Raw genomic sequence first — 13673 nt, forward strand, 5'->3', positions numbered from 1 at the left:
ATCTTGGGTAGATTCAGGTTAGGTGTTGTAGATGAGTGAGACTATGTGTCGATTTTTTTTCTGTGATTGGGTAAGTTCACTGAGAATGATCTGTTCCAGGTTCAACCATTTTCCTCAAATTTCTTTGTGTCGTTTTTTCTTACTGATGTATAGAATTACATTGTGTAGATATACCACATCTTTGTTATCCATTCTTCTAATGATGGACATCTGGGTTGATTCCAGCTTTTAGCGATTATGAATTGAGCTGCTAGAAATATGGTTGAACAAATGTCTCTGGCCTTTGGTTTGAAGGTTTTAGGGTAGATGCCCAGTAAGGGAATAACTGGGTCTGTTGGTATTTCTATAGTCAGCTTTTTTAGGAGTCTCCATATTGCTTTCCAGAGTGGTTGTACCATCCTGCATTCCCACCAACAGTGAATGAGTGTCCATGCTTCTCCACATCCTCGCCAGCATTTATTTTCATTTGACTTTTTGATGTTGGCTATCCTTATTGGGGTAAGGTGGAATATCATAGTTGTTGTAATTTGCATTTCTCTCATGATTAGGGATGATGAAAATTTTCTTAAGTGTGTGTTTGCCATTTGTATTTCTTCCTCTGTGAATTGTCTGTTTAACTCTGCACCCCATTTTGTGAGTGGGGTATTTGTCTTCTTATTGTTTAGACTTTTGAGTTCATTGCAAATTCTAGAAATAAGGCCTCTATCAGTTGGATAACCTGCAATTATTTTCCCCACTCTGTGGGTATTCTATTGGCTTTGCTTATTATATGCTTGTCTGTAAAGAAACTCTTCAGTTTCATATGATCCCATTGGTTGAGTGACTGTTTAAGAACTTGAGCCACTGGGGTTTTGTTCAGGAAGTCTTTTTGCATTCCTATATCATGGAAAGTACTTCCTAAATTTTCTTCCAGTAGTATTTGAGTTTCTGGTCTTATGTTGAGGTCTTTGATCCATTTGGATTTGAGTGTAGTGCATGGTGAAATGCGTGGATCAAGTTTTACTTTCCTGCATGTGGTTATCCAGTTTGTCCAGCACCATTTGTAGAAGATACTATCTTTTCTCCAGCCAATATTGTTTGGGCCTTTGTCGAATATCAAGTAGCTATAGTTGCCTGACCCAAAATCCAGGTCCTCAAGTCTATTCCATTGGTCTATACTCCTGTTTTTATGCCAGTATGATGCTGTTTTTATTACTATGGCTTTGTAATATATCTTTATAACAGGTATTGTGATACCACCAGAGGTATTTCTTTTGCTGAGGATATGTTTGGATATGCGAGGCCTTCTGCCTTTCCATATGAAATTTGAGATCGTTTTTTCTATCTCTGTGAACAACACTGGAGGGATTTTAATTGGAATTGCATTAAATCTATATATTGCCTTTGGTAGGATTGTCATCTTCACAATGTTAATTCTGCCTATCCAGGAGCATGGGAGGTCTTTCCATCTTCTCAAGTCCTCCTCAATTTCTTTTTTGAGAGTTTTTATATTTTCATTGTATAGATCTTTTACTTCCTTGGTTAATGTTATTCCAAGGTATTTTATTTTTTTTGTTGCTATTGAAAATGTGATTATGTCCTTTATTTCTTTTTCTGTGTCTTTGTCATTTGCATACAGAAATGCTACAGATTTTTGTGTATTGATTTTGTATCCTGCTACTTTGTTATACGAGTTAATCACCTTCAGGAGTTTTGGGATGGAGTGTTCCAGGTCTCTTACATATATAATCATGTCATCAGCAAATAGAGCTAACATAACTTCTTCCTTTCCAAATTGTGTCCCTTTTATTTTCTTCTCCTGTCTTATTGCTTGGGCTAGGACTTCCAGAACTATATTGAAAAGCAGAGGTGAGAGAGGACATCCCTGTCTTGTTCCTGATCTCAATGGGAATTCCTCCAGTCTCTCTCCATTAAGTATTATTTGGGCCTTTGGAGCTTTGTATATTTCATTTATTATGTTATGATGTGAACCAGCCATGCCGATTCTCTCCAATGTTTTGATCTTGAAGTGACGTTGTATCTTCTCAATGGCCTTTTCTGCATCTATTGAAATGACAATGTGGTTTTTTTTTTTTTATGTTTAAGCTTGTTTATGTGGTGTATTACATTGACCAATTTTCGTATGTTGAACCACCATTGTGTTTCTGGGATAAATCCCACTTGGTCAATGTAGATAATGCTTTTGATGTATTGTTGGATTCGGTTTGCGAGCATTTTGTTCAGGATCTTTGCATCTATGTCCATTAGGGAAATAGGCTGGTAGTTTTCTTTTCTTGTGGCATCTCTGCCTGGTTTTGGAATCAGAGTGATACTAGCTTCATAAAAGGAGTTGGGGAGCTTTCCCTGTTCTTCAATGGAGTGGCACAGTTTTAGAAAGATTGGTTTGATTTCTTCCATGAAGGTTTGATAAAATTCGGCTGGGAATTCATCTGGTCCTGGACTCTTCTTTTTTGGGAGGTTTTTTTTTATTACTTTTTCAATCTCCGTGAGTGTGATTGGTTAATTGAGGTGATTAATCTGCTCTGAGTTTAGCTTTGGGAGATGATATGCGTCCAGGAATTTATCCATCTCCTCCACATTTTCCAGTTTTGTGGAGTAGAGGTTTTTGAAATAAGTCCTGATGATTCTCCCAATTTCACTTATGTCTGTTGTGATCTCTCCTTTTTCATTTTGAATTTTGTTAATTTGGTGCCTCTCCTTTCTTTGCTTGATGAAATTGGCCAGAGGTTTGTCAATCTTGTTTATTTTTTCAAAGAACCAGCTCTTTGTTTTGTCAATTGCCTTAATTGTTTCCTTGGTTTCCAATTTATTAATTTCTGCTCTGATTTTAATTATTTCTTACCTTCGGGAGCTCTTTGGTTTGGATTTTTCTTATTTTTCCAATGCCTTTAGGTGGATGGTTAGGCTATTGATTTGGGATCTTTCTGTCTTTTTAATGAAGGCCTTGAGTGCTATGAATTTTCCCCTGAGGACTGCCTTCATTGTGTCCCATAAGTTTTGGTATGTTGTGTTCTCATTGTCATTCAATCCAGGAAATTTTGCAATTTCCTTTTTTATTTCATCTACTATCCATTTATTGTTTAAAAGTGTGCTATTCACTTTCCAGTTGCCGTTGGGGTTCTTGCTGGGTTTTTTGTTGTTGATTTCTAGGAATATAGCATTATGATCTGGTATCATGCAGGCAATTATGTCGATTTTCCTAAATATGTGGAGGCAGCATTTGTGACCTAGTATAAGGTCTATTTTAGAGAATGTTCCATGGTCCGCTGAGAAGAATGTGTAGTCTGTGGATTTGGGATGGAAAGTTCTGTAGATGTTTGTTAGGTCTAAGTGCTCTATGGTTTTGATGAGCTGTCTTACTTCCCTGCTGAGCTTCTGTTTCGATGATCTGTCTACTACTGATAATGGTGTGTTCAAGTCCCCAGCTGTGATGGTGTTGGTGGTTATTTCTGTTTTATTGTCAAGTAGGTTTTGTTTTATGAACTGTGGTGCCCCTGTGTTTGATGCATACAGATTTATGATTGTAATATCCTCTTGATGGATTGTTCCCTTTATAAGTAGGAAGTAGCCTTCTTTGTCTTTTTTGATTGTTTTCAGTTTGAAGTCAATTTTGTGGACAGCTGCAATGTGCCGTGCCCTAAAGATGGTGTCGGCTTTCGCCTTCCGCTAGCCCGATAGCGAGTGCTCTCTGGGAAAAACAAGTCCTTATTTGGCTGAGGCTGCTTAACTAATTCTGCTTCCTTAATCGTGGACCTATCTGCATGGGCCACGTGGCTCACTAGGATTGGCTAGCACAGGACTACTTAGCTTGTGTGTCGGCTCTCCCCGGGGTCAGAAGATTGTTCAAGGTTCCTGAATAAACTGCTTAAAGAAGAGCTCTCGGGTTGCGTCATTCTTGCTGGTTGAGGTGGTTGCGACAAGTGGTGGCCCATACAGGGAACCTTTCTCTTGAAGGAGGCTCAGAACTTTTTGCAGTCAGGGCAGCGCTGGTAAGTTCCCTAAGGTAAGGTGGGACAATAAAGATCGCGGGGAAGCGACAACTTGTGCTCTACTCTGTAGATAAAAAGAGAGCGAAGAAGAGTTCGCAGTGATAGCGAACCGAAAGTAAAGTCACTGCAGACCAGTGAGCAGAGTTAAAGGTAAAAGTAACTATGGGTGCTTCTCATTCGCACCCATTTTTTTTGGCTCTTCAGGAGCTGCTTTTGTCAAAGAATTTAAAAGTTAAGTAAAGTACCCTAGAGAGATTTTTGAATGAGTGTGATACTGTCGCCCCCTGGTTTGCGATGTCGGGTAACCTAAGGGTCGCGTGCTGGGATAAGTTAGGGAGGGATCTGGACTTCGCTTGGGATCAGGGAACTTTAAAGGCAGGAGTTAGACCAATCTGGAAGCTGATTAGACGCTGTCTCAAGGACCAGAGTTACTGTAGAACAGTGGAAGAAAGACAAACAACTTTAGAAATGTTAAAGGAAGAAAGATCAGAGAAGTCAGGAGAAAGGGAAACAACAGACATAGACTGCTCTGATACAGATGAGGAGCTGCAAGCTTTGGTAGAGAGCATGGAAAAACATTCTTTGAAGGATAAGAAGAAGGAAAAAGAAAAGTCAGGGCCCGATAGTACGGCGGGACAGCTGAACAAGATCCCTTCTGCTCCGCCATTGTACGATGAGTCGGGCAACCCAGCTCCCTCGGGAGGTTCAGGACGTTCCTTTTGCCCGGAAGTGTGGCGAGCTGTAAGATCAGAGCTACAACTTGCTTGTCCAGTTTTTCAAGATGCTCAGAGTAACCGCTATGAGGAGCCTCTTGATTTTAAGGTCATCAAGTCCCTAGCTGAGTCAGTCAGAACATATGGCATAACTGTTGCATTCACCATAGCCCAAGTAGAGTCATTGAACAGGCACTGCATGACCCCAAATGATTGGGGTGGACTAGCCCGAGCCTGCTTGAGTCCAAGACAATATTTAGATTGGAGAGCCTTTACAATTGAATTTGTTTTGCTACAGAGCAGGCTGCTGTCAATGCTAGGGATGGAAATCCCATCTGGGACAGAGATATGTTGCTAGGACAGGGAAGGTTTGCCAACGAACAGACAGGATATCCTGTACAGGTTTATGGACAGGTCAATCAGATTGTCATTAAGGCATAGAAATCCTTGCCGAACAAAGGAGAAGTCAGTGGTAATCTTACTAAGATTTTACAAGGACCCATGGAGCCATTCTCTGACTTTGTGGTGAGAATGGTAGAAGCGGCAGGGAGGATTTTTGGGGATCCTGATGCTGCTATGCCCCTTATAAAACAGTTAGTTTATGAGCAATGTACAAAAGAATGTAGAGCTGCTATTACCCCATATAAGAGCAAGGGACTGGAGGCTTGGATGAAACTTTGTAGAGAACTAGATCTAAAGACTGCTGGCCTTGCAGTGGCTGTGGTACAGCTGTCTCAAAACAAGAGAGGAGGTTCAAAGGCTTGCTTTAGATGTGGCAAGATGGGACACCTTAAAAGGCAATGCCCTGAGAGGGAAAATACACCAAATACAGGAAACAGCCTACGCCCCAGGCAGCCTGGGCTATGTCCGAAATGTAAAAAGGGGAACCACTGGGCTAATGAATGCCGATCTGTGAAGGATATTAATGGACAACTTCTTAGTCCAGGTTATGGTGGAGCCCGTCCAAAAAATGGACAGCGGGGCCCACACCACCAGGGCCTGCAAATATATGGGGCAGTAGAGAGTCAGAACAACAACCAGGAAGTGGAGAGATGGCCACCCTCCGTCATCCGAGGGACCGCAGAGAGCCACTGCGGGCTTAGCAGGATTGGACCTCCGTGCCACCATCAGACTCGTATTAACTCCTTGCATGGGGGTCCAGGTGGTGGATTCTTATTTTAAAGGACCCCTAGCACCGGGTACAGTTGGTTTGTTGCTAGCAAGATCATCGTCAGCCCTATGAGGCCTGATAGTTCATCCAGGTGTGATTGATCCAGATTTAACTGGTGTAGTTAAAATCATGGTGTCTTCCCCTCGAAGGATTGTGGCCATTTCCCCCGGAGATCATATAGCCCAGTTACTCATTTTACCTAGCCTTCATGAAAGATTTACTGCTAATTTACGAGAGAGATGAGATAAAGGATTTGGGTCCACAGGGAATGATTTAACATTTTTATCCCTGGATCTTGAGCAGAGACCTACATTAAAATTAAGAGTTGAAGGCAAAGAAATTCTTGGGCTTCTGGATACCGGGGCAGATAAAAGTATTATTTCAAAAAGAGACTGGCCATCCAATTGGCCAATACAGGCTTCTTCTCAAATTGTGGAATTGAAAATCGTGTTAGAAGTGTTTAAAAATTGTCAATTTGCATTTAATTTGATTTCAGATTCAGCATATGTAGTTAATGCAGTAAAAATTTAGGAATAGCAGGCCCTATAAAGAATAACAGTACTGTATATGCCTTATTACAATAGTTACAAAATTTGATTTGGCATAGAAAACATTGCTTTTATATTCAACATATTAGAGTGCATACAGGATTACCTGGATCATTAAGTAAAGGAAATGATGTTGTTGACCAATGGACCAGGATGGAATGTATTTTTTTGAGTTCGTCTTTAGATCAAGCCAAACAATTTCATCAGACTTTCCATGTCAATGCTAAGACCTTACAAATGAAATTTCATCTGTCTCGAGTGGATGCCAGACAGGTAGTTCTAGATTGCCCTCAATGTGTGATTCACCATCATCCTCCCAGTGTAGGGGTAAATCCTAGAGGGTTGATTGCGCTTAAGATCTGGCAGATGGATGTAACACACATTTCAGAATTTGGAACTTTAAGATATGTTCATGTTTCTGTGGACACCTGTTCAGGTGTCATTTATGCTACCCCCGTGACTGGAGAAAAAGCTCACAATGTCATAGAACATTGCTTGGGAGCCTGGGCGGCATGGGGGAAGCCGCAACAACTAAAAACAGATAATGGACCAGCCTACATGGCTCAGATTTTTACCTCCTTCTGCAAACAGATGGAGGTACAGCTTAATCATGGATTACCCAATAATCCTCAAGGACAAGGAATTGTGGAACGTGCTCATCGCACCTTAAAAGAATGCTTACAAAAACAAAAAGGGGGAATAGGCCAAGGCTGCACCCCCAAGGAAAGAATATCTCTAGCTCTTTTTACTCTTAATTTTTAAAATTTGGATGTGGATGGCCTTTCCGCGGCAGATCATCATCAACGTCAAGGTGGATCCCTGAAAAGATACGTTAAATGGAAAGATGTGCTCACGGGAACGTGGCATGGCCCTAATCCTGTATTGACGTGGACGAGAGGGTCTGTTTGTGTTTTTCCACAGGGTCGTCAGGATCCAGTGTGGGTGCCTGAGAGACTGAACAGAAAAGTTCAACATGAAGATCCTTCTGCTATGGATGCTGATAGGCCTGAGGTGGAGTCTGACTCAGGAAGAACCTCGATGGGGGATCTTGTCGGTGTTTCCAAAGCCTCTTCTGGTTCAATATAATGCCCAAGTGTTCCCTCGCTTTTTTGCTAGCAATAAAAGTTTAGGTCTCTCCTATTTGTCCTTGGATGGGGAAATTAGTCCCGTTGAAGGCAATGTTAGTGTACCACTAGTGGGAAGTTTGTGCTTTTTGCTGGTAAGTAATATTAGTCAAATAAGCCCATGTGTGATGCTTTATGATCAGTCTGCTGCCTGGATGGAAGCCCCTTGGAGCCCAGGCCAATTTTCAGTTAATGCCTCCTGGATTACTGGTCGATGGCCTTGGAGTTATGGAGATGGCATGGATGTTTCCCCTCAGCCTAGGTGGGCTCCTTTTTGTCATGGTGCTATTGGGAGCGATGGCTGGTCTCCTGGTGCTGGCCTTCTTGGTGGGCCTGTGGTGTCTATGCAAGATGAGGGTCACACAGCAAAGGAATGCAGCTATGATTATTCAGGCCTTTACAGCCATTGAGGCAGGACAGTCCCCTTACGCATGGCTTGCTGTCACGAAGAGCTAGAACACTCAGCACGTTCAGGTTGCGAGGCAAAGCACTGCACTCTAGGTATGCCTCCTGCAGTTAGCAGCCTAGATGAGAGCATGTCTGAGAGAAAGCGGGTTAGTACCGTCCTTTCCCCATAATATCCATCCTTACTCCTGCCTCTGGAAAAGTCGGTACTGGATTTCACTACAGAGCTCAGACCTCTACTCTCACCTGTTTCGTTTAAAACAAAAAGGGGGAACTGTGGAGAGCTGCGATGTGCCATGCCCTAAAGATGGCGTCGGCTTCCGCCTTCCACTAGGCCGATAGTGAGCGCTCTCTGGGATAAACAAGTCCTTATTTGGCTGAGGTTGCTTAACTAATTCTGCTTCCTTAATCGTGGACCTATCTGCATGGGATACATGGCTCACTAGGGTTGGCTAGCACAGGACTACTTAGCTTGTGGGTCGGCTCTCCCGGGGTCAGAAGATTGTTCAAGGTTCCTGAATAAACTGCTTAAAGAAGAGCTTTCGTGTCACGTCATTCTTGCTGGTCGAGGTGGTCGCGACAAATTTTATCTGATATTAATATAGCTAAACCTGATTGTTTCTTATTTCCACTTGCTTGGAATATTGCTTTCCAGCCTTTCACCCTGAGGAGGTTTCTGTCTTTAGTGGTAAGGTGGGTTTCTTGAAGGCAGCAGACTGAGGGGTCTAATTTTTTGATCCACCCTGTTAGCTTGTGTCTCTTGATGGGTGAATTAAGGCCATTAATATTTACGGTGATGACTGTGAGATTTGATTTGATCCCTGCCATGTTGTGGTGGTAGAGGTGTGTTGGCATTTCCATGGAGTTTAGCATTTTCTCTGTCTACTCTGGGTTTGGTTGCTGTGATCTGCTTCTTGTAGGCATTTGTGTTTGGTTATTTGTTTCTTCTCTGTGGAGAATTTCCTGGAATACTTTCTGTAGGTTTCGTTTTGTGTTCATATAATTGTAAAGCTGAGTTTTGTCATGGAAAGTTTTCCTTTCACCATCTATTATAAGGGAGACTTTTGCTGGGTAGAGTAGTTTGGATTGGAAGCCATAGTTTCTTAGAGTTTGGAGAGTTTCATTCCAGGCCCTCCTAGATTTCAGGGTTTCCATTGAGAAGTCTGAAGTAATTCTAATGGGGTTTCCTTTGCAAGTATGTGCTGTTTTTCCCTAGCTGCTTTTAGGATTTTCTCTTTGGTGTCAGTGTTTAATGTCTTAATGATAATATGTCTTGGTGAGTTTCTCCTTGGGTCTAATCTGTTAGGAGTTCTGTTTGCTTCTTGTATCTTGATTGGCCTTTCTTTTAAGAGACAGGGGAAGTTTCCTTCAATTATTGTGTTAAATATGTTCTCCATGCCTTTGGTCTGAAATTCTTCTCCTTTTGGTATTCCAATGATTCTGATATTAGGACATTTAAGTGTATCCCACAATTCTCTCATGTTCTGTTCACAGGAACTTTTGAATTTACTGAAATTTTTGAACTCTCGAACTGTTTCTTCCATCCTGTCTTCCAGATCAGAGTTTCTATCTTCCACTTCGCTGACTCTATTCTTGAAGGCCTCTAGCAAGTTTTGGACTTGTTCAATTAAGTTTGCATTTTCTACCACTTTCCTATGTATCACTTCCATCGCTCTGTCCAGCTCCCTTTTTGCCTCATTTTCTGATTTTCTTGATGATTCTTGGAAATCATCCTTGCATTTCTTTATGTTTTCATTTATTGTGGCCAGCTGATTTTTAAGGTCCTCTTTTTTTTCTCTCTCCCTCAACTCTCTTAGCTCTCTTTGAATTCCTTCCAGTGTCTTATCATATTGCTCTAGCTTAGTGATGGTAGCATCCACACGATTATCTGTCCCTTGTAGCTTTCCTGCCAGTTCTAGCAGTAGGTTGGTCAGGGTTGCATTGTTCATGACTTCCACTCGATGTTCTGATCCTAAATACTCTTGTATGTTTTAGTTAGATGTAATCTTTGTTGGACTGGGTGATCTGTCTGGATTTTCTTGCATTTTATTTTTCATGTTACTTCTTTTGCACTGTGGTCTACCCATGTCAGTGTATGGGCAGGTAGGTGGGTGGAGCAGTGTGGGATGTAGCTTAATGATATTCCAAGACAGCCTGGAGCAGTTACAACTAGCCTGGGTTTTTGCTCTCTCTTTCCAAAGCCACCTATCTACAGCCTGGCCAGGGTGCCAAAGTTGCTGAATTCTCACCCAGTAATTCACCAAAGCTGCCTTCCTTTGAGCTTGTAAGGGGACTGAGGTAGCAAGCCCTGAAGCTGCCCAAACTCTGGCTGGGAATACTGGCACCTGCAAACTGTCTGAGCTCTCCCGCCTCAGGGGAGTGGGAGATGGGTAGCGATGGACAGGTAGGGGATGGCGCCTGAGCTGGAGCTAGTGACTCAGTGTGGACTTGTGTGGCCCTTGCTATGGGACTGGGCCCACTGCACGTGCAATTGTAGTGCAGAGACAGCTGATGCAGGCATGGGATCAGGACACAGCAGAGGCTGGCTGGCAGACAAGTGATCAGAGCACAGCAGCAGGGGGTCTGGCAGCAGCTTAATCAAGGCAGAGGTGGCCCCTGCAGGCGTGGGAACCGAGCACAGTGTGGCTGGCCAACACGCACGATCAGAGCACAAAGGTGTACGTCCCCGCGCGTCAGCACAGCGGGCTGGAAGGCGCGCGATGAACAGAGCACAGCAGCGCGGCGCACGGGGTGTGGGGCACGGGGCACGGCTGCTGTATGTGTGGGGGTAACTACCCACTCGAGGGGGGATGCGTGCTTCCCTGTTTTTCTCTACTCTGTGGCCAGCCACTGGCAAGAAGACCCTGACCACCCTTAATTTCTTTCCTTTCTTTGCGCAGGCAGCGCGGGGAGTGCGGGGCACGCGGGCGGCGTGGGGAGCACCAGGCGCGCGGGCCAGGGAGCGCCAGGCCACACCAGGGGACGCAAGGATGTGTGCTTCCCTGTTTTTCCCCACTCTGTGCCCTCCTACTGGGAAAAAGACCCTGTTAGCCCTTAATTTCTTTCCTTTTTCTCCCTGGTATCTGGAGTGCAGCTAGGCGGTCATCATCTTGGCCGCAAGTCACTGCGAATTATTAATCACTGTTTTAATTCCAGATCTTTCTCATTGTGATGCTTTGAGGTTTTAGCTTTTTGGTGAAATAGAACAAAGTTTGTATATCGGAAAACTTGAACTTTTTCTGTGTGAAGCCATATAGTGTACGTGGATTTGTCTATTCCTAATGTTGATTTGAAACTAAAAACAACCAGCTAAAATACATATAAGAACAGTAGAACTTGAGTGGGACAGGCCATTAATGAAGTCGGTGCTATTGACAGCTCTTGAGCATGTTCACCACAGCATCTGGTGGTGTGGTTCTGTGGTAAAGCACTTGCTAAAATATATAAAGCTCTGGACTTTTTTTTTAATCCTGAGTACCAAAAAAGAAAAAAAGAAAAAAAATGGGGGGGGGAATTCTTAAATTAGAACTTGGTACAAAGAAGTCTTACAACAGAACATGGCCCAAGAAATTTCTGAACCTCTTTCTCTTGCTCTCCATTAAATTAGGACATTTACCTCTTTAAGTGTATTGTAAGGATGAAAGGAAATAACATGTATGAATCAATATGGTGCCCTGATCTATTTTTACCAGGTGACTATCACTATTCCATTTATGAAACTCTTAAATGCTGGTTATTCAAATAAGTTGCTGAGACAATATTACCTCTTTCCATTTTTTCAGCTATGCCAATGAACAACAAAAAAGTGATTTCTCAAATTAAATTCACTGAAACTATTAACTCAAACACAGGGAATAAATAGTAAATTTATAACATATAATATATTACTTGGCAAATAATTGTTTAAACCTCCCTCTAAAGCCTCATGCTGGCATAGTACACATGAAATTCATATACATCTATCAAATATTTTATCTATATGATGATTTTTCTATACAAGGGAAAAACACAAATAAAATTTTACTGTTCAGATCTTAAATATACCATCAGGTGATAAATGAAAAACAGGTAAATTATGTAATTATTATCAAAGTTTTACATGGTGAATATTGTCATAACACTGACATTTTTAGATACAAGAAAATTTATTATAGAATTCTGTGAAGTATATGTTCTGGAAAAATCACAGTTAACTTAAAAGTAAATGTCACAAGAAATTTTTTTTCTAAGAAAGAAAGAAGAAACAACAAAAATTATTTCTGGATAGTAGAAAAATATATAGCATTGAATAAAGAAAAGCTGAGACTCTGAAACACTCTGCAGTCCAGAATAGAGGACATTTCACAGGTAACACAACAATAGTTTCATTTGAAAGTGTCTGGAAAGGAAAGGAACTCAAATTCACCACACTCAACCTCTAAATCCCCTTCTTAAGTTACTGTCTGAAAGAAGTTTCAAGGAAGAACTTTTGGGCTTCTTACAGAACAGATCTAGCTTGATGCATTTAAATGGAGCTAAATTATACATTTACTGAATTGTTGCAGGGTCAAATCAAGAGCATTTAACACACAGTGAAGAAACTGTGCAATGAAGATGAGTGGAACTGTGACACGAGCTTAGGGCTTAAATTTTTAGCAGCCAGTAGAGAAGAAATTTGTCCACTTACAGCCAATATTCACTAATAAGCTTTTTATCCACATTGACACTTAAAGTTGTAATTGTTGGCTGAGAACATAGTTATTTATAACAGTAGATAACATATGCTGATTAAAGTCTAATGGGAGAGAGTATTTTCTATTTCAAACACCCAATAGTAAAGTTTTAGTAAGCTGTCTTGTTTCAACTCCTAGCCAAAACTGAAATTGCTTTAAAAGAATCTTCTCAGCCACAGCCTTTGTAATCTTCCACCAATAATATCAATACTAAATTACCCATGTGTGAGTGTTTATCACAAGGAAATTAAAGCCTTTATATAAAGAGATACCTGTGTTTACTCCTGTGTTTACTTCATAAGCATCCACAGTAGGTATGCAAATTATGTGGCCATCAATGTATAAATAGGTAACTAAAATTTGACATAAATACACACACATGCAAAAATGGTTATTTAACTCTAAACAGGAATGAAATACTGTTACTTGGAGCAAAATTGATGGAAATGGATGATGTCATGTCAAGTGAAATAAGCCAAATATATAGACTAATAACACATGTTCTCTCTCATATATGGATGCTTAAAAAATTATTTGAAGGCCTAATAGTGATTACTGAAAAATATAAGAAAGGTAATACAGATGATTTTTATAATACATACCCAAACATGGATACATTCTTCAGTGGTCAAGATTATTGTTCAAAATACATGGTATAGGGAGAGCTAGAAGAGAGAAGCTCAAATACTCAAAACCCAAAGAAATAGTAAGGAAGTTGAAATTCTTATTATGCTACTCTTATCAATGCACTTTATGAATATGTATTAGAAAATCATACTATAGCATATATATTTACACAAGTATTACATATTAAGTAACGAATTTTAAAAGTATGAATTCAAGGAGACAAAAGTATTAACTAGCTGGATTTAATATTACACATTAAGGCCTGGAGAGATGCTTAGTGTTTAAGGTGCTGGTCTGTGAAGACCAAGGGCCCAGATTCAGTTCCCCAGTACCCACGTTAGCCAGATGTGCAAGGTGGCACATATAACAGGAGTTCATTTGCAA

The sequence above is a fragment of the Jaculus jaculus genome, chromosome X (genome assembly GCF_020740685.1).
Source record: "Jaculus jaculus isolate mJacJac1 chromosome X, mJacJac1.mat.Y.cur, whole genome shotgun sequence".
Classification (NCBI taxonomy): domain Eukaryota; kingdom Metazoa; phylum Chordata; class Mammalia; order Rodentia; family Dipodidae; genus Jaculus; species Jaculus jaculus.